We start from the raw sequence: 20608 nt of genomic DNA on the forward strand, positions 1-20608 counted from the left end.
TGGGGTTTTAGAAGTTTGGAAAAGGACAAATAACATTTCTGTTTTCAGAAGGCATGAAAAAGGAGCCTGTGGGAAAGAAACGAGTGTAATTTCAATTCCTGGTGAAATAAACAAGCAAGCAAACAAACAGAAATGATAATATAGCTATTTGCAAGATATTAATGAGATGCAATTGAATAATCATGAAGAGTTGTTGGAAACAATGTGCATAAATCAGTCTAATATCTTTCTATTAAAGTGACAGATATTCTGGGGAGAGAGAGAACCATAGATATTCTAACTTTCAGGATTCAAGTTTCTAATGTTGACTTGCATGATGTTTAAAATTAAGCTGCAGATTCACATTCTGGGTAAAACTACTATATTGCAGGTGTAAACACTGAAAAATTGTGCTGACAGTAGTTTGTTTTCAAGATAGAACATTGTGTTTTGCATTGCTCTGGGGGCTTGTTTTGTTCCCGTCTTGCGTTTTAGCTTGCTGAATGTTTTAATTCGTTACGTGGCTAATGGAATGAAAAGTTTGTTTATTAAATCTGTAGATGACATCAAGGTGGGAAGACCTTAGAGGCGAGAATTAGAATAAGAAATGAGCTAAGAGAAAAAGTAAGATACGATTCAATTGTGCAAATTCTACTTTTAGCCATGTATAATCAGCTGCCTAAATACAAGGGGAAGAACAAGCTCATCTATAGAAGAGGATCCACAGGTTGTAGTGGATGCAAATTGAATGAGTCAAGCTGCTGTTGCAAAAAAATGCAAATGCACTGGGATTTTTAAATCTTGTTTGCTAGGTGTGGTCTTGCAAGATGAACAGTCTGTTGTTAGTTTTGGCCACTGTGTCAACAACAACAACAATAATAGTACTAGTAGCAGCAGTAGTAGTAGTAAAGCTGCTTGAGCAGCGTTAGAGTTCTAATTGGAACTTCCTGTATAGATAAAGGAAAAAATAAGGATTTTAAATTACAGCAAGGGATTTTTCAATTAGGACTCAAGGAAAACTACTAAGGATAGCAAGGCCCGGGCAGAAGCTTTCTTGAAAATCTGTAAGAACTTCTTGTAAAAAGCCTGTAAAATATTGGAAAACTATCTGTCTGAAGCAGTACAGGACTATCAGGCTAAGGGATGAACCAGATGAAGTCTGGAGGCCTTTTCCAGGTTTTCCTTTTCAAGCTTTTATATTTATTGCTTAAAAGAAGAAGAGAAAGAGAGACAGATGAGAGTTTAGGGGCAGGCTTTTCCTCTCACAATATACTGCTATATCCAGTGTTTTTCCAGGAACTGTCTTAGAGTCATCTTACTTGGTCAGACTCCAAGGAATTGCCTCAGTTTCTTCTTGCTAATGAAAATTAACAGTTTCAATAAAATGCCCTTAACCTTGGCTTTTTATTGAGCAGGATATATTATATATGGGCCTAAACTTAGGCTAATAGCAGCGACAAAAAACGTTTCACACTGGGTCTTAGGTGCTGATAAGATTTATAGGTTTCTACTTATTTTTCTGGCTGTAAAATAGGACTGAAGTTCCTGTCCCCTCATTGTGAGGCAAATATTGATTGTTGCCTATTATATATGTAGAATATTTTAGGAGGAGTCAATAAATATCAGAATTTTTCATCTCAACAGTAGGAATCTGGGGTAGAAAGGCAATGAATTATACTTGAGTTCCACACCAGACATTTTGGCGATGCTTACAAGCAGGGGAATTTCCCTTGTATGTCTAACATTTTTTCATGAATGGTTTGGATTTGTGTTTTTATTAAAACAGTTTAGCATCTATCATTGTTGTTGCTGTGCTATCTTTAAGTGCTTTGTTGCAGAATAAGCCCATTAATATGGCTGTGTTTACAGCCTAACAGTTCAGCTGTAAGATTTGTAGAGACATTGTGGGTTAGATGTTTCTTTGCCTTTTATATATAAATAATAGATGATTTCTTTGAAAAGTACATTGCTTCTAATTTAATAGAAAATAATTCAGTAATTGAAAGAGCTCTTTGAATGCTATGTTGACAGGTTTAAGAAAACCATAGTAGACTTCAGGTGAAATAAATAAAGGTACACATATCTTCCATAAAGATTACCATTATTATTCTTATTAATAATGCCACTACTCCCAGGAAATAGTATAAGACTTTTTTTTTTCCCCCCCACAGTCTGATACAACTAATTTCTACAGCCCTTTCTCTTATCTGGAAGAAATGTCATACAGAACAGCAGCCACACACCTTAAATTAGAGTCCAGTGAATGTGGTTATGTTAAGGAGTTATGAGAGACAGAGGTATTAATTTGTAGAAAGATAATTAAAGAGAATCTACATGCTGCATGTCATATCACAGCCCAGGCTCTCCCTTCTCTTCTACATTGCTGCTTTTCTGACAGAGGGCTCCTAATTTGGGGTTTTAGATGCCTGTAAGAATAGGTATCTCACCTGAGATAGAAGTATCTTCCCTTCAGAGCAGGGAAAGATAGTGCCAATTGCTATTTTTAGGGCTGATCATACTAAAAGTCAGTATCCTGCCTTCAGCCCATTCCTGTTGTACTGGGTTCAGCCTGTGTAGAATTAATTGTTCTTCACAGTGGCTGGTATGGGGCTGTGTTTTGGATTTGTGTTGAGCACAGGGCTGATAATATAGAGATACTTTTGTTACTGCTGAGCAGAGCCAAGGCCTTTTCTGCTTTCTCTGCTGCCCTGTTTGTGAGGAGATTGGGGATGCCTGGGAGGGTTGGGAGGAGACACAGCTGGGACAGATGACCCCAGCTGACCAAAGGGATATTCCAGACCACATGGCACCATGATCAGTATATAAAGGGGGGGCGGAGGGGGATGAGGAAGAAGGGGGAAGGAGGGACCTTTGGAGTGGTGATATTTGTCCTTCCAAGTCACTGTTAAAAGTTATGGAGCCTTGCTGTCCTGGAGATGGCTGCACACCTGCCTGCCTATGGGAAGCACGGAATTAATCTCTTGTTTTGCTCTGCTTGTTTGAGCAGTTTTGGCTTTGCCTATTAAACTGTATTTATCTCAGCCCATTAGTTTTCCTGCTTTTACGCTTCAAATTCGTTCTCTGATCCTGCTGGTTGTGGGAGTGAGGGAGTGGCTTTGTGGGGCTTGGTTGCTGGCTGGACTGACACCATGACACCTATCTAGACAGGGTTTTTTTTCAGAAGACACAAATTATGGGCTGTTGATGTTAAATAAGCTCTGCTTTCATTTTTGCATGCATTTAGTAAACATTCAGCTTGTGCATTTTTTCTCTTCTTTCCTAATCTGCATTTGATCCCCTCAGAGACTGGAAAGAAGTGGGATGAGAACAGCTTCAGATTGTGCAAAATGCCAAGTGTGCTGCAGTGAAATGGTCACTAGAAGCATCCCTGTGGGCATTGCTCACAAATCAAACTATTGCTTGTTTCTCAGTATCTGTAGAATATTTAAGCTGTGCATTTCTTGCCTTCACATTTATCTGCTACTGTGGCACAGTACTGTGCCACTGCTACTGTGCTTAGTTTCTATATGGAAAGCAATTTGGAGAAAATAGGAAGAGGAATACACATCCTGTATGGTTGTTGCCTTTTCTTTATTTAATAATGTGGCCAGAATTGCTGCAGAGAGGTACTTTCTCTCTGATACTCAGTTTTTAAACCATGGTCAGAAAGCAAGTTGCTGTGAGGTCCCATAGTGTATGGTCTCCCTGTAGGTCTGCTCCTGTGTGGTTAATGCCTGTCTGTGAACTGTTTAGTGCCTCTTCCACTGAGGGTTAGTTGCCTCACATGGGCCACAGGGTAAAAGATATACATTCTCAATCAGTGACTGAGAAATAATTGGCAAAGACTGAATTTACATAGAACTACTAACTTGTTCATAGAATAGTGGTACTCACCAGGTAGACAATTTCATCAGCAGAGTGACCACTGCATATTAAAGGCTTGATGAAGTCACAAATAGTCTGTGTGCCATAGAAATGGCACTTAAAATATGTTTATAGTCTTTCCTGTTTTTTTGTGGTCATAATCAGATGCTAGAACCGGAGGTGATTTTTCTGTATTTCTCTTTCTATTGGCACCATAAAGGCGAACATTAATTTCTTTACTGAACCTAGTCCAATGTAGCTGACCTTGTCCATTATTTAATAGGACAGAAACTAAACACAAGGCCATAGGCTCCTCATATTTAGTGCTTGAAAAGGATCCAGGCTATGTCAATTTCTCTAAGTAGTTGGATTCTTTACAGCCTTTTAAGAATAATGGCTGCATGACCCACTGTGTTATATGTGCTGCACTCATGCAGCTGAAGTATCATAACCTACTTCTTCAGGAGCATCCTATTGCTCTATGCTGAAGTTGGGAATTTGGATATCTCAAGGAAAAGCATATGCAGAATTGTTGGGATTTTTCCCAATAATCCATTTATTACTAAAATCAAGATTGCCATAGCTGTGTGTCAAGCAGGTGATGAGGCATGTGTTTGAAAGAAAATGCACACTTACAGGTTTCTCCATGGCTTATTGGAGGCTCTTTCCAAACTATTAATGGGTCTAGCTTGTTTTTTTACTCCACTCTTTTTATTGACAGCTGGCCATTGTACAGACATGGGTGCCAAAATGATGAAAACAACAGGTGAAGGTGGTCTCCGCATGGGAACAGACAAGAGAAAGTCTGAATTACGTGGTTCTGCTCACATATCCAGGGGTGGTTTCTCAAGGCATGTCTTCATTGGAGAGCCTCTTCTACCCAGTGCAAGGCCTGCAGGAGCCCTGGGTTGGGCATCCAAACCTCACACAAGTGAGTATCTCAGGGCTGCAGGAGAACTCCCAGCATTTACCTCTTCCTTGCCCTGAAGCCTCTTCTATTTCCTGCTCAGGTGTTGCTCTGCTGACTTCAGTCAATCCCAATTCTGAAGCCATGGTTATAATTTCTTGGCCATGTAACTGTTAATTATGGTGGATGTTGCGTCCCTGTGTGACTATGAATTTTGTAAATAAGCCTATGAATACAGGCTCCGTGAGAAACAGGAGATTTTTTTATTACTGTGTGGTAATAACATGTATTTTAAAACATTGATTTTTAAACACATATGTAATTCTGAAATAGGAAAAATAATGCCCCTGTGATAAGTTAGATTTTACTCCCAGTGCTACAAACTCGTCACTGAAAAATGTTTTATCAAGTAGGAAATACTAAAAAAATCAAAATGAAGCATAAAACAATTCTTCCTCTCCTTCATCCTTGTAATCTAAAAAAAAAAAAAATTTAAGGGAAGCTGTCAAGTTAAAAAGGCACTGTCATTTGCATTCTTCTTGGAAGAGAGGAATATCTGTAATAAAACTGCAGAAATTAGATTCTTGCTTTCTTTAAGAATTTTTTGTTGTATGAATCTCTCTTCATTATTTATATAATGTGATTTAGCATTTTATATCCATATAGGCAGTTTGGCCCTTGGCCCTACAAATTCGTATCTTTTATATCTTCCATGACTCTCTTGAAACAATAGGATCTCAGCATTACTGATACAAGGACATTTATTTAGCAGCAGAACATTCCATAGCTCCTGAAAATCATGGTATTGATTCAAAGTGGAAAAGGAATGTGTCTGCATTAAGCAGATTTAGTAGTCTGGGACTGCATTCTGTGACCTGTTTTCCGACACAGAATTCAGATAGAATATTCTACTTTAGCATTTTAAAGTAGCTGACTTTTTGCATTTGGGTAAGATAACTCAATACTAGAGAGTGAGAACTGAAATGTCAGTGGGAACGAAACTAAGCAGTGTATATCAGTCTTTCTTCCCCTATGGATTGTAATAAAAAATATTATTTTATTCACATTTGGATTTTTTTCATTTTGTTTTTGTTGTACTGTTATCAGGACATGAATGATAATACAGCTTTTGAAATTTAATAAAAGATCTAACATCCTAGTAAAACAACTGCTGAATCTAGTAATTTTCCATTTGGCTTTGTGCAAACCTCACTTGCTGCTGTTGTTCTTTGTTGTTGGTTTTTTTTCTGTTCATTTTCCTCAGGCTTTCTCATGTTTTGAATGGCTGCTACTGGAGCTCTTTTGTGCTTGATCAATTCAAGGCTACTACTTCTCTTCCAGGGATCTGATTATTGGCAGTCCTTTCTTGCTGGGCTCTCAGGTAACTTGACACCAGCTATACGGTGGGACTGTCCCAAGGCATCATTTTAGGATACAAATCTCTAGTGACACTCCAGTGATTCAAAGGAGAGAGAGGATTAATCTGGCTGCAGTCTGGCCTGAGATTTTGCAATTACTGCAGACCTGCCTTGGGTAAAAGGCAGGTACAGGCTGTGTCACTGCAGTGCTAACACCTTTAATCCTTTCTAGAGGAAATGTATTTCTTTTCTATTTCTAGATTTTATTTTCCATATTAATTATTGTTTTTCTACATCTTTTGTGATAATTGTTAACATGTTCACTTTTGCCAAACCAGGAGTTAATATAATTGTGCAGGCAACTTCTAAAAATCTCTTGTTATAGTCAAAATTATTAATATTAATTCAACTCTCCTTTCTGCCTCCTAGATACTTCCCACAGTCCTGGAACCTCCATTTTTGATCTTAGATTTTTCCCTTTAAAAATCCATATATTGGAATAATTTTTTATGAGATTTTAGATGTGGGAGGGGTTAAACACTATTCAAAATTACGGCGAATTATCAATATCTACATCCATCCAAGCATGAGAACTGTAGCATGCTAATTTTGGTACTTCTGGTCATTATTTTGTCTGAACAAATACAGACTTTCAAGGGCAAAGAGGTAAAATTAGGTCATGAAACACAGAGGAGAGATTATACTACATGAACGGAGGAAAACAAATCACAAAAATAAAAAGAAATCAAAAGGTATGGGGTGAAAACTACCCACAGTATATGTGAAAACAGTGTCAAAATCTTTGATAAAATAGAGCTGAAAGAAATGTGGGTTTTTTTCCAGGTGGCCATGTGAATTTTTCTATACAGCTTTGTTGTGGATTTTATCTGGTACCACCAGACTTCTTAACACTCTCAGTTCACTTGTGAGACTAAACAGTTCCTTCACTAGACAATGCGGCACTTTTTGTAAGAATCACATCATTCTCATTAATTTTAATGAGCATTTAATGCATCTCAAGTGTGTTATTTTTCCATCCTGAAATTTGTGACTGTTGAAGGGTTAGAAGCATGAATTTTTATTATTATTTGGCCTACACTGCACTGTAGAACTGACTGTTCCTGGCTAAGTGATGGAGCAGCCCTGAGTATGGAATATCCTTATTCCTTCTGAGTGAAGAATGAAAGGTCTGGCACATCTGTGCTTTAACACAGATTAATGAAACATACAATTTTAAGGCAGTCACAAGGCTTTTAAAGTGGCGTCTTCTTTGGTTTAACTAAGCATTAGAAATTCACAAGGAAACAAAGAAACTCAAGTTGTCAGAGGAGTATCATTGCCCTGTCAAAGCACCCAGTCCCATCTATGTTGTCTGTCTATTATGTGATATTTGCCTGAGTTTAGTTATTGTTATTTATTTACATTTTAGAAAAACAGGCGTCTCTCTCTCTTATCTCATTCAGGGAATTCTACTGATAATACCTTTTCCCAGTCTTTTCCCAGTCTTTTCCCAGTCTTTTCCCAGATAGTTGACCACTTAATGAAAATCATTTAAGTTATACAGCTGGACTTCATACCTGTATATTAGCTTATATTGACTTGATTAAATTCTGATTTTATATGTTTTCATTAGCAGAACTTCCTGCAAATAGAATAAAGAATTTTTAATTTGCCTCTTGCTTGATCAGGGTGTGCTGTTCTCCCCTTATATTCCCCATACTTCCTCTTCTTGATCAAATTCTTGTTGCTCAGACGAGCCAGCCAAAACCTAAATCCAATCAGCAATGAGTATTTTTAAAGTAGGGACTAATATTCCGTGGTGGTGGAATCTTCCTATATTGCCATTTACAGCTTAGACCTGAGGCTGATTAATTACTACTACAGGGTTATTTAATAGTGTTTTAATAACAGTTACTCACTCTCAGAGAGGAGTTCAGAGATCCAGGAGGATATCCATTTTCTGTGAAATACTGTCCCATTTAAGGAAATTAAATAGTAATATGCAGTTTAATTGCAACAACATAAAGGAATAAAGAGGAATGAAATTTGAGCATGAAATAATTATTTGGTTTGTGGGGTTGTTTTTGGTCTTATGACTGTTGTAATTAAATTGTCCAGCACTCTCATTGCATATGTCCTTGTTTTTCTGGCACTCTTCACTAGCCTGAGTACTTTGCAGGTTCAAGGTTTGTTAGACAGGTGAAAAAGAAAGTTTCCCTAATGGTTTGTTGCCACTAGGATCCTACTTTATCAGCACTGACTGTGAGAGACCTCTGTAATAAAAGCCCAACGCTTATGACTGTACTATCCAGTAAGGTCAGAGTTCACTAATGCATGTGTTGAGTCTTGTACCAAGCCAGTACTTATTGAATAGCTCCAAAGCAGTGAAAAGTAAGGAATTTTCATATGGGAATTTTTATTTTTCATTAAGGATAGCTCATTGCTGACATTATAGCTATCTCAGCGTGGTAAGGTTTCCCAGCTAACATGCCCTGAACAGCTCTGTAGTTGCCAAGGGTCAAGGTTGGGTTTAAATAGTTGTTTGTATAAAATCAGTAGTCACAGGTGATTTTGAGGGTATGTTTTCCAGGTAATTGGGAAGTATTGATTTGTTCCTCTAACATTTTCTTGTGAATGTTCTGATAAACAATATACCCTTGTTTGCAAGGCTGATGCTCAGATGCAAATGAGTACAGAAAGAGAATTCTCCTTGTACTGAATGCAGCAGTCACAGCCAAAGATTATAAACAATCAATTGGCTGAATTACAGTTGCAGAAAACATTTGTTGAATAGTTTCAATTAAGGAGCAGTCTTCTGAGAATCAAAGTTGCTTGGCATTTGAGCAGTGGCTATATTAGTTCAGCTAGGTCCAAGTGGTTACACTGAAGTCCACAGTGGTTTTCCATACATCTCAAATTTGATGTCTCCCCTGACCCTAATTGTGATATAGTTTGAGGGGCTGAAGGAAGTTTTTAGGGCTCATGTGAGCTCTGATGCTGTAGGGTAAGAAGAACCTGATCTCCACAGCACAGTGAGAAGCTGTAGGATCCAAGCTGCTGTTGCTGCAGCAAACTTGGTTTTGCACCTTGCAGACAAACGGCCTTTGCTTACTGTGGCAGGACTGCTTCTGGGAGAGGGGTCCACATGTGACCACCCAGCAGCAGTCCTGGGGTCACCCAGTCTGGGATCACCCAGTGCAGGTGATGAGAGTGGTGGGACAGAGGGTGGGAAGGTCTGTGAGGGAAGAGGGCGATTTCCAGTACCTTCTCTTCCCAGCATGGAGCAGCATAAATTAGATGCAAATTCTAGTACAAAAACTGTACTGTGAATTTAAACTGTGATTATAATCACAAGATAGAGGTTGGGCTACAGGTCTTTCTAGCCTAATACTCTGTCTCTAGCAGTCAGTGAGGGCAGATACTTAGGGGAGTGTATAGGAACATAAATAGTGATCCTTCCCCTGCTAAAACCTTTCAACAGTCAGTGATTTAGGGATTATCCAGTTCAGCACTCTGCTCAGCAAAAGAATAAAATATCTAGGAAGATCCCATATTTTGGACATCTGTACAGCCTTTGTGGAAACAGAGAGATTAATTTTGTTCCATCAGAGATCAGTTCAGGCAAAGCATTAAAGTTTGTCATGTTCGAGAGTGAGAGACTGGGCAATAAATAACTCATTGCTGTTTGATATTTACAATACAGCAAGGTGTAAGTTTTGTAAGGGAGAGAGATCTGCTATTTTGGGCTGTATGTACACAGCTCGTAGAGAAATCTGTCCCTCTTTCTGGCCTGAGGTATTTTAACATTCCCAGCACTTATTAACAACTGATCGATCTCCAGTCAATCGCAGCAGAAGATGCAGAAAATCAGAGCATGATCATTCAAATAAGGATCCATCATAAACCTGCCTTCTCTAGTGAAATAGCAGGAGAAAGATGAAGGGGAGAGATACTTCTATCATTTGTGACAGTCATAGCTGTTTGCAAGTGCTTTAATGTTGTGTGCTATAGCTTCAAACACAGAGTGAAAGCTTGGTGCAAAGCACTCTTGCAGCCATCACTCTGTAAGATGCAATTGATAGGAGATGTTATAGGAGACACGTGGATGTGTAGTTTCTGCTCTTTTGTTCTCTTTGCGTGCACATGTGTGGGAAGCTAAGTATTTTTCAAGCTTAGGGAGAAATGGCTGCATTGCAGTCAATGAGAGTTAAATCCCAGCTTTATTGAAATCAGTGGTTAAATCCAGTGTGTAGGAAGTTGGGTTTAAAAAAAAAAAAGAGCAGAAATCCAATTTGAGATTTCTTATTACTAACCTTGTGCAAATATAATTCTTCTATATGAATTATCTTCATATCATGTCAAAAGCGAGAGAGTATTGGAATAGTTTCCCCTCAGAGCTCAGTCAGAGTTTTTCCATCAGCTGAATTTTATCATTGTCACTGATATATTTTTCATCCAGGATTTTTCTTCACCACAGTCTGATAATTATGCTGACTGGTTTGGTGACTATTTCCATGGAGAGCTAGTCTAAAAGCACTGTTATTCTTCTCACTTGCAACTGCAGCATATATTGAACCTGTAAAGGAAATACTGGTGGGTTAAGCTGATGTTTCTGTGTAAGGGCTAAGAGAGGAAAATTTGGACCAAGACTTTAACTATTTCTAGGGTATTTGGAGTTCAGATTCGCAAATAAATTGGAACAGTGCTTTTGGGCTTGGGATGCATATTGGAAACGACCTTGTAACATCTTGCCTCGATAAGCTAGGTAGTGTTAAGGCAATATGGGCTTGAAGGAGGAGCAGCAGTCACTGAGTCACTGAGTGCTTGTAGCTTTGACTTCTGGAGGTAAGATCCTGCCATCCTGCCTGACCTTCTAGTGACATTGCACAGTTTGGGAAGCAGAATGGTTAATGCTGTTGGGAACTGACACTGTTGTGCTTGAGGAAAGTAAGAGATGATTTCCATGTCAAGTTTTCCTTGAAGTTTCTCTGCCTTCTGAGGCTACTGCCCTTATTATCCGTACCTAGTGGTTTTGTGTATTTTGAGCTCTTTTACTACTCTATTTTTTTACCCAGTCATCTTATTTTTTGCTGAGTATTAAGGACTGCTAATAGCCAAATATTAAGGACCACTAATTGTTAGGCAGGTAGTATGATAAAACAATAGGAAAATTAATTGTAAGAGAACATGAAGTAATTCAGTTAAGAATAAAAGCTCTAGAGTGGGTGAGTACTAAAATGTTAGTGGATGTGTAGTGATTCATCTGCCTACTTTTAACAGCTGCCATTTAAATTGAATTTAAATACTGTAAACAAAAGTCTTTTTGTGGTGTGCTTGGAACTGTGATACAGCTGCAAAGTTCCAGAGGAAAATGCTGCATTGCAGCTCTCCTGTTTCGCAGCAAATCTCTGCTGGCATGTAACATGCAGAGGAGGAGCTTCAACACAAGCAGGCTGTTTTCAGCTTCATTATGCAGATAAGGCATCTCTATCATCCACATTATAAAAACATCTTTAACTTCCTTTGGGGATGGAGGAGAAAGACAGTAAGGGAGGAATGGGGGAAAAAATAAGAGGTCAGACAGCTTATACACCGATTTCCCCTGGTATTGCTGTTTCAGGGTTTCTCAAAGTGCACTGGTTTTGCCTTTTTACAGATCCAACTGATTTTGACACACACATTGTTTAGTTTCACCTCTTGCTTATCACTGGGATTTAATATTAGATGTTGTGGCAGTGCTCTGGGTGAGTCTGAAAGGAGTGTTCTGGGATGCTTTAGCCAACAGGCAACCCTTCCTTCACTGAATGCTGTGATTCATGTCTGGTTGCTGACACCAGGGAAAGTGAAGACCTTCCAAATAACCTTGAAAGAGAGCTGGCTGACAGCCTCCACATGCTTTTAAATATGGGGGAAGGGTGTGTGTGAATAAAAACAGGAGGAGGGATTTAGGAGAACCATATTTACAGCATTCATGTTTAGTACCTTGCCTCCTGAAGAAAACTCCCTGGTTGTCTGTAGCTTCTTACTGTTGTTTAGGGCAAGAAGGTAAAGCAAGTGGTGCAGACAGTGCCAGACTGAGAGCAGGGCACTCCGTGAATGGTCTCAGAGAACAGATTTACTTAAATGGGACGATTTAGTGCTGTGTCACACCAGGTGAAAAATGGGATTTGGGGAAGGGTTTTGCAATCCTCTTAGCAGGACCCTTCAAAATTTCAGAGGGTAAAGCATCAGGAACCTGCAGGACAAGGAGTAATGTAGGAACTCACAAGCTCCTATCCTACTCAACAGAGACTAAGCTGATTATCCCTTCCAGCAAGAGCAGATTGAAAATGAAAACAGGAGAGCTACCATAAGGCTTTTTAACACACTATAGGTTAACAGAGAATATTCTGTTTCCTTCCAGAAAGCTCAAGGTATCTTAAAAAGGTACACAGAAATCTGCCTCCATGGATTTCAGCAAGAATGGACTGAAAAATTAAACCCTTTCTTTTTGGAGAGGGTAGTAAAGGAAATGGGAATGGAAAACTTTAATTAAAAAAATCAGCAGCAGCAACAACAACAACATGAAAAACTTACAAAAAAAACACCACTACCAAACCAAACTGCAATACCAGTAACACATTACTGCTGTTTCACAGCTATATTTTCAACCTTGTCATATGTTTTCCCCTCTCCCAGGATAATTTCTCTAATTTGAGTAGAATTAGGAAGGCAATGTATCCTGAAGGAGACGGTTTTTCTTGCAGAAAGAAAAAATCAGCAGAAAACAGTTTCTAAAGGTAGGGGGAGGAATTTGCACACAGAGCTTTTGTTCTTGCCTGTTTGCAGCCCATGCCTTTTGCTGGCCCATGAAGTTCAGCTCTCGCATTTGAAGCCTGATGCTGAATCCATTACAGGGCTCTGGTGAGCCTGCAATAAATTCTAGTCATTCCTAAGAGGATGCTCACAGCTCAGTTAACAAGGTTGAAGTTGCCTGGCCCCGGGCTACATCTCCTATTTTGGGGTGGGAATACTTTGGTTGAAAGGTTGAAAACACTTTTTTTCCTTCTCTTGTCTCTTAACTTTTCATCAGGGATGCATCATTTTTGCTACAGTATTAAAATATTTACAGAATTGTTGGAAAACAGAAGAACCGTTCAGACAAAATATTCATAAACTTCCCCCATAGATTCTGCATCCAAAACTGCTTCTAACAGTGCATTAATTAATTAAAGTACCTGTCCTATTCTTTTTTAAAGTATTTGTCATTGCTGAAGTGCTTCTACTGTTGAAACACTATCTCTGAAAAAACCAAGAGTACCATTATACAATATGGGTATTGTTTTTAAATTAAAAATATGGAAAGAAACTGAACTTCAGCCCTCTTGAGAATCAGTCTCAGTGCTATAATTTGGGTACAGATCTTGAGTCCTTCAAGCTTTTTACATTTAGCATGTAGGAACAGCATTTCTTATCCTTCATCATGGAACTCACTCCTTGTTCAGATAAAAACTGAACTATTTGCTAGAATAGGAAAAGAATTGGCAAAAAAAATATCTGTGTGTAGAATACTTTCATGTGAAAAATCTGGTTTGGCAAACATGTCGTGTTTGGTAATTGAATGCAGGAGGCAGCAAATACAGTTAATGGCTTACTAGTGTTCAGGAAAGCTGCACAGAAAAAAAGGTGTGCATTGTTCCCAGAGGTGATGAATGTCTTTTGCTTGAATGATTTCTTTGCTGTAAATGTAAGTGCAGGTTAGATGAAACTACTTGTAAGTTTGTGATAAACTTGTCGAATTTTCTTGACAAAAAACCCCAGAGAGAAATAAAAAAATTGAAAAGTTTTTCACCTTTTTCAATAATTTTCCACTTCCCAAGTAAAACTTGGCCACTTTGGCATCATCTGAAACAACTTCTTTTTACATTTTAAATTTAGCCAAGAAGCCAATTGTCAGCTTTTCCATGTTCCTTTAATTGATCCCCATCTGGTAGTACATGATCTTTGCCAGGAAAGAAGACTGAGAACATTGAAAAGTCTCCAGACTTTGTTTTGCAGCAGAGGTCACTTGTTACTTGAGACATTACTGTTTTCACACTCAAAAGCATTAGATTATTTAATTATCAATAGTAAGAAGAAAGTGATTCTCATAAAATTTAATGTGAATTTTAAACATATTAAGTTTTAAAAAATAGATCTCTTTAAGACATCTTTAACTGTTCAGCTTCTCTGTTCAGCTTCTCTATTTGCTTCTTGCCAAGCAAATAGCTCTTCAGAATTTTCCTTATGGTCAGACAAATCCAGTTCCTGGTGATTAGTTTCCTAATGTTTTGCAAATTCTCTCTGTGTTGTCTATTACTGAAGGTGCAGAAGGCAGGACAGAAGGGTGGTACAACTGGGAGTAACATCAGAGCTTGAAAGAAAACTGATCTTCAAGAACCATTTTTTACCTTGAAGCATCATTTTCTGAGGAAGTGTGGGTCTTTAAGTGTCACAACATAAAGCTGTGGAAATGACAGAAGGAAAACTTAAAAGAGAAGCAATAGATATGATGACTGGACTGAATGCTTTTGTAAGCTGTTTTAGAAAAAAAAAATGCCAAGTTGTTCTCACTTGGTGAATGGATGCGATAGATAAGTAATGTCAGTTTGATGTGCTTTTTAGAAGACCTAGAACTGGGAAATCTCAACTCACTAAATTCTTTTCTGATAAAAAATCTCTCAGCTGGCTGTCCTCACTTGCTATGGAAAGGTTAAGAAAACCAAGTATTGTATCTTCTACTGAATTGACAACCTAGCTTAAAATGTTTTTTTTTCACATTCATATTTGTATTTAAACATGCCAAAGCTGCATTTTCTTACTTCCTGTAGTCTGTTCCACATTGCAGTTTTTCTTGTCTACTATCTAGTTACTACCAATGCTATAGTCTTGAATCAAGTGAACAGTTGTTACAGGTCCTGAACCCACAGCTTGGCTTCTTCTAGTCACAGATACCATTTGAAAAACGCTGAATTGAAGGAGGAGCTTCAAATGTATTCAGTCTTCACCAGATGCTACTTGTATGGAAGGCAATGGTAGAATTCACAGGAAAAATGGTTGTCTGTGAGATCAACCCAAATGAAGTGCTCTCTAAAAATCTGCCCTCCTGAAATCCAATTCCCATATAAATAAAGTTGAAAACAAGAGCATGGGGGAGATCTGATCCCCTCCCTAGCAAACTAATGTCAGAAACACAGAGCTGAAAGGTCAGGAGGTTTAGAAGTCCACCTCTTATCCATCTTTGAGAAATTAAATTAATTTAACTTAGTAGAAACTGATTGATGAAGTGAGAAAAAGTAAAAGGAAAGAATTTCCAACCTGTCATGTTCTGTTGCAAAAATGTGATCACAATGGCGTGTCTCAGCACAACTGAACTGCAAAACAGAAGTGCAAAATGCTCTGGCTTGGAAGGGACCTTAAAGTTTGTCCCATTCCAACCCCCTCTGCCATAGGCAGGGACACCTCCCAGTAGACCAGGTTGCTCAAAGTCCCCTCCAACCTGGCATTGAACACTGCCATGTTTGGGGCATCCTCTATTTTTCTGGACAATGTGTTTGAGTGCCTTACCACCCCCACAGTAAATAATTTTTTCCTAACATCTAATCTAAACTTACTCTCCTTCAGTTTGAAGCCATTCCTCCTGATCTTGTCACTACAGTTCCTGATTGCCTCTCAGGCTTCCCTGTAGGCCCCCTTCAGATACTGGAACTCTGTTATGAGGATTCCAAACAACCTTCTCTTCTCCAGGTGGAACAGCCCCAACTTCCTCAGCCTAACCATGAAACCATCCACTATGCAAACTGACAGTGCAAAATAACCAAATACATAGCACAGGTGCAAAATAATGAAAATATATATTTAAAAGTGAATAAAGTAGACAAGTCACATTTGAAAACATATTGCTCTTTGCATCATGCATTGGCAACATCTTGTGGTCTTTGAAAGTAGCTTCTCACTTGGAGATAGGGATTTTCCGCAGTATTAGGTAAATAGAAAAAGTCTTAAATATTGGAGTATTAGGTAAATAGAAAAAGTCTTAAATATTGGCTAAGGAACTGAGAATAATATACTAGTATTTTCATTAGCGTAGCTAGATCGGTGCTGGTCACAGTGGATTTCTAATTAAATATTAGAAATCAATAAAGTAGATGTATATATAGTATGCTTTTGCAGTAATGACTAATACCTGACTTCTCTGCATGCCTACATTCACTTCAGCAAATAATACTGGGTTTAATGGTGATAAACATGTAGTATGAACTGGCTGGCTTAATTAAAACTGTTGGGATAGAAAAGCTTAAGGCTGTGTGAGGACTTAGTCAGGCTTATAGCAGGTTCCATGAAAGTTTGTGCCTGATCATTATAAAGCCCCAAAACACATTCCACCCCTCAAAGCAAGGCAAGGTGTAAGCCAACGTTTCAAGGTGCCACACAACCATCTGTGACAAAACCACCTGCAGCTATAGATAAAAACAGGGACTGCAGGGGGCTGGGATCAGACCAGGACAGCAGCTGCTGATCCCCAAGTGTCTGGGGAGGTGGCAAACTCTGGCTCTGGCCACTGCCTCCCGGGAAGGCTGATCTTTCCCTAGGCCAGCATATTGTCTAGGAAGGGTGCTACATGGAGAAGTTGTGTTCCTGTGAGTATGACATAAGTTGAAGAATGGAAAAAATGAATTTTGTCTTACCCTGCTGAGGAGCTTTGGGCCAGTCCTGATTTGCCCTTGTCCCTCCTGTCTGTTCCCTGTTGTCACAGCATAAGGGTTCTTCACAAGAGCTAATAAATTTTCGCTTCCAGAAAGATATTTTTAGGGAGCTGAGGCACATCAGGACATTCTGAAATGAAGCGCAGTGGAATTTCACTGGTTTCAAACTCAGACACGTTCAAACAGATTCAGAGTCACTGTTACAAGTCCTCGCCTTGACCTAACGCACTTGCAAAAACTGTGCCAGAACCAGGAACCAGACCTTGGGCTCTTTAAATATATAGAGACATGGACAAAACCATGCTGCTGAAGTATCTATTGTCAAAAGAATGTGTAGCCAGTATTCATACTGTGGTTTTTGTGAAGTATGACAGTTTTAGCTAAAGAAAAATGTTTTCTAGCTGACATCATAGTTGCATTTTTCAAATGAAATATTAAAATGTTTCCCTAAAAAGTGTCTCTAATTTTTCATGTAAAAAAGAATTTCAGTTTAGTTTTTACAGACCTGTGTAGCAGAAACTCACTGTGCTGTTTGCCTAACATATTAAATTAAGTATATTGAACTTAATAATGGTCATTATTTTGAGCAGCCTACATAATGGGAAAAAAATCCAAGGAGAGCACAATCAATTGTTTCCTTTCTGTTGAGTAAGTAATGTTTTACCATGATATATTTTTAAACTATTATATGCTCAGGGTGTTTCACTTTAATGTAAGCCTTTATTAAATTACGCAATTTAATATTTTTCTTTTGCTTTGATCAAACACACTTCCTCGAAGTTTTGGTATGAAGTACTTTTGTAGTTGATCTGTGTAGTCTTTCAGTCTACCAGATTATAATGTACAAAAAATTGACTTCTAGCAGATTCTCTCAGACTATGCTTTCAGAAGTTATGAGTCCACTGACTCTCAATATCACTGTAAGTACAAAATTAAGATAAATAAAAAAAGAAAAAAAGAGAAATGAATAGCTGTAGTTATGCTGAAATACCATGTTTACTTAAATTAGATCAAAAATGTATTTAAAAGAATTCTCTGAAACAATAGTGGAAGAAAGGGGAAGTATGTGGTATTTGGGAAGAGGAGAATGCTGGCAAAATGAAGTATCACAGACCTTGACGGTGTCCAAAGGCTTTTGTGTTGAAGTCCTACAGAGGACACCAGTGCTGATCTTTTCTGAGTGGCTGCAAACCAAGTAAGGATCAGATCTGATGGCTTTAACTCCCTGCCTGGCATTATCCTTTTGCCAGAGAGTCAAGGTAGGGTACTATTTCTGCAAACACATCCTCAACATGCAACATCCCAAAGCCAGTGTGAAGGCAGCACGGCAGATACATGGTATTGATCAAAAATTTCTGCCATCACTTGCATCACTGTTTTTAAAACACTTCGGAAGTAAGCAAGAATTTTAGAGTTCAGAGTAAACCACAATCACCTCTCTCCTTACCCTGCCCTCCTTTCCCATCATCTCCTTGTTTCAGTCCCATTCAGACAAGAAGATCAATTATTTGGTTTCTACTTAGAAAAGCAAGGAGTTTGTCCTTCAGGACAGCTTTTGTTCTAAGTTGCTTGGATTTGAATAGCTGCTCACCTGCATTTGTGAAAGCTTTTTCACTGCTAACTATCTGCTAAGAAAGTATTCTCTGGGCACATTAATTTTATTTCAGCTCTACCTGAAGGCTGTGAAGCTTTAAAACACTTTGCAGAAAACAAAGTGAAGGATTTACTTCCATATAAGACAGATACAGCTATACTGAAACTAAATAGTCACATGAAATAGCCACTGGATTGGTCCATATGGAATCTTTTTGGTAACTGCTTTGTACTGGATCTCTGCAGATGTACCCTGCTCAAACCGAATGTACCATTTCTTAAGAATTGAGGAAAAAGTCCTAAGAACCTCCCTTGACAGAGATTTTCAAGGAAGAGTATTAGCATCGGGATAAAACAAGGTCTCTCACATCTCCTTCCTTCCTAAGCAATCACTGCGGTCTTTAAACAAAAGATCACAGTAAAATGCGGTATTTTGTGGCGCTGTTCGCCACAGCCACAAGAGGGGGTTTGAAGAACGCAATCTGCTTCCCACTTCCAGCCTGAGCCTTCCCCTGTGCACACGGTATGTTAGAAGTATCATGAAACCAGTGATTTCCCGAAATGACTGAAATTTTCAGTCATTTTTCAAATGACTCCTTCAGTCACTCATTTGGTAAAATGACTAAAAGTTTCGTGTGCTCTACAAAGTGACTGACGTGCTGCAAATTCCGCCAGACTGTTTGGCTGCTTCACCCAGTATCAGGCATATTGGGAAAAGGGATGTTATTGGATAAAGATCCTTTGCTTTTTTCTGCACTGGCTGCTGGGCATGACTCTGGATTTTGAAGGTAGGTTCAGAAATGAACTTTCCAAAAAGTATGAGAAGTGTCCAAAGCGCTTGATACTAAAGGGAAAACACAGTACAGTTATCGCTGAGATCATAAAGGCAAGCCAAGATCCCAAACTCAGTTCAAGACTTGAACACTACTTGCTTGTAAAGTAAGTTTGAAAAAACAGGTTGCTTTTTTTTCTCTCTCTCCTTTTCTCTCTCCTTTCTTTCTTAGTTACTTTTTCTTTCTGCTCTCATCATAATTTGTCTCTTCTTTGGTTATGGAATTTTCCTCCACTGCTCATAGGTGTGAAATTCTATGGCTGGTGGCAAGAAGCAGCTAATCAAAACCACTGGACTAAAGAAGCATTTCCTACATACTGTGTGAACGTTGAAGAGAGGTATGATAAGTAAGAATTGTTACCTGTTCTTGTTATAAAGCATTTATCATCTGAATATGCAAACACCAAAAGACAGACTGCTGAGCTCTTGAGATTTTTCTGTTTTGGGTGTTAAAATCCTTGACTAATGGCCTTGCTATAAAACTGACCATTAGAGCAATGAATACTCATCAGAGGCCAGGCTGACTTTATTGGTCTGCAAGCTTCATCTCAGGGCAATTTTAAGGATGTAATGGTGTATCAAGACCACCTTCTTAGATTTTGTGTTCTCTGAGCCTTTACCTCGCAGGGAACCAGAAACAGCCTTTCAGTTTTGCAGTATTTTTCTCCTACTTGGCAATTCTTGGTTGGGTCTTGGTAACCCTACTTGGTTGGGTTGCAGAGTGGTGAAAGAACTGAAATTGCTGCTGAAGTCATCCAAGAAATGAAGCTTCTGTGGCCTCCAGTTGTTTTGGTGTATGGAAAAGCAAAATATCCACTAATTCAGGGGTCTCTCAAAGGGTATGATAAGCAAATGGTCTTGGCATGGATGTCAGACAATATTCATGGGACTGGACTGTGTGGACCCACTTCGCCCAGTTCTCAAAGCACCACCCATCAATCTGAAATAAACTTCACACTGTATGCATCTTGTTTCTGTACCAATCCCAAATGTAGGCATAACTCTGCCTTTCTACTATCAGGGATCATCAGCCACCTCCACAGTCAGCAGAATCTGTAATTTATATTCAGTGTTCTTTCTGATGCCCCACATCCCCAGCAGACACACTGCTCCCCATGCCTGATACAGTGCTAGGCAATCAAATGGGAAGCACTGCTAAACTAATCTAAAGGTTAGACCAATTCCTATAGCTCAAGCTGTCTCAGAATGGACTCATCCAGATCCACCCAACTCTCCACCCACCAATACCCATGAGCTAACTGGTCCTTCACTTTTAAGGCACCTTGCCAGCCACTTCCTGCACAATCCTGCCCATGTGCTGCCCTCTGTCCTTGTCAGCTGCTCTGGCCAG

General features: G+C 38.9%; 1 long non-coding RNA gene across 3 annotated transcripts in view; it reads left to right on the plus strand.

Annotated features, from left to right (window-relative positions):
• Positions 1-20608, plus strand: part of LOC106629273 (uncharacterized) — a 198257-nt gene that overhangs the window by 15277 nt on the left and 162372 nt on the right. The window contains exons 1-2 of one of the 3 annotated variants that reach the window (XR_003379517.2): positions 18908-19213; positions 19502-19595. The exons of the other annotated variants lie outside the window; for them this stretch is intronic. This is a non-coding gene — a long non-coding RNA (uncharacterized LOC106629273). Of the gene's footprint in view, positions 1-18907; positions 19214-19501; positions 19596-20608 lie in introns of those variants that run through there. 3 annotated transcript variants of the gene reach the window in all.

This window comes from Zonotrichia albicollis, chromosome 1 (assembly GCF_047830755.1).
Source record: "Zonotrichia albicollis isolate bZonAlb1 chromosome 1, bZonAlb1.hap1, whole genome shotgun sequence".
NCBI lineage: Eukaryota > Metazoa > Chordata > Aves > Passeriformes > Passerellidae > Zonotrichia > Zonotrichia albicollis.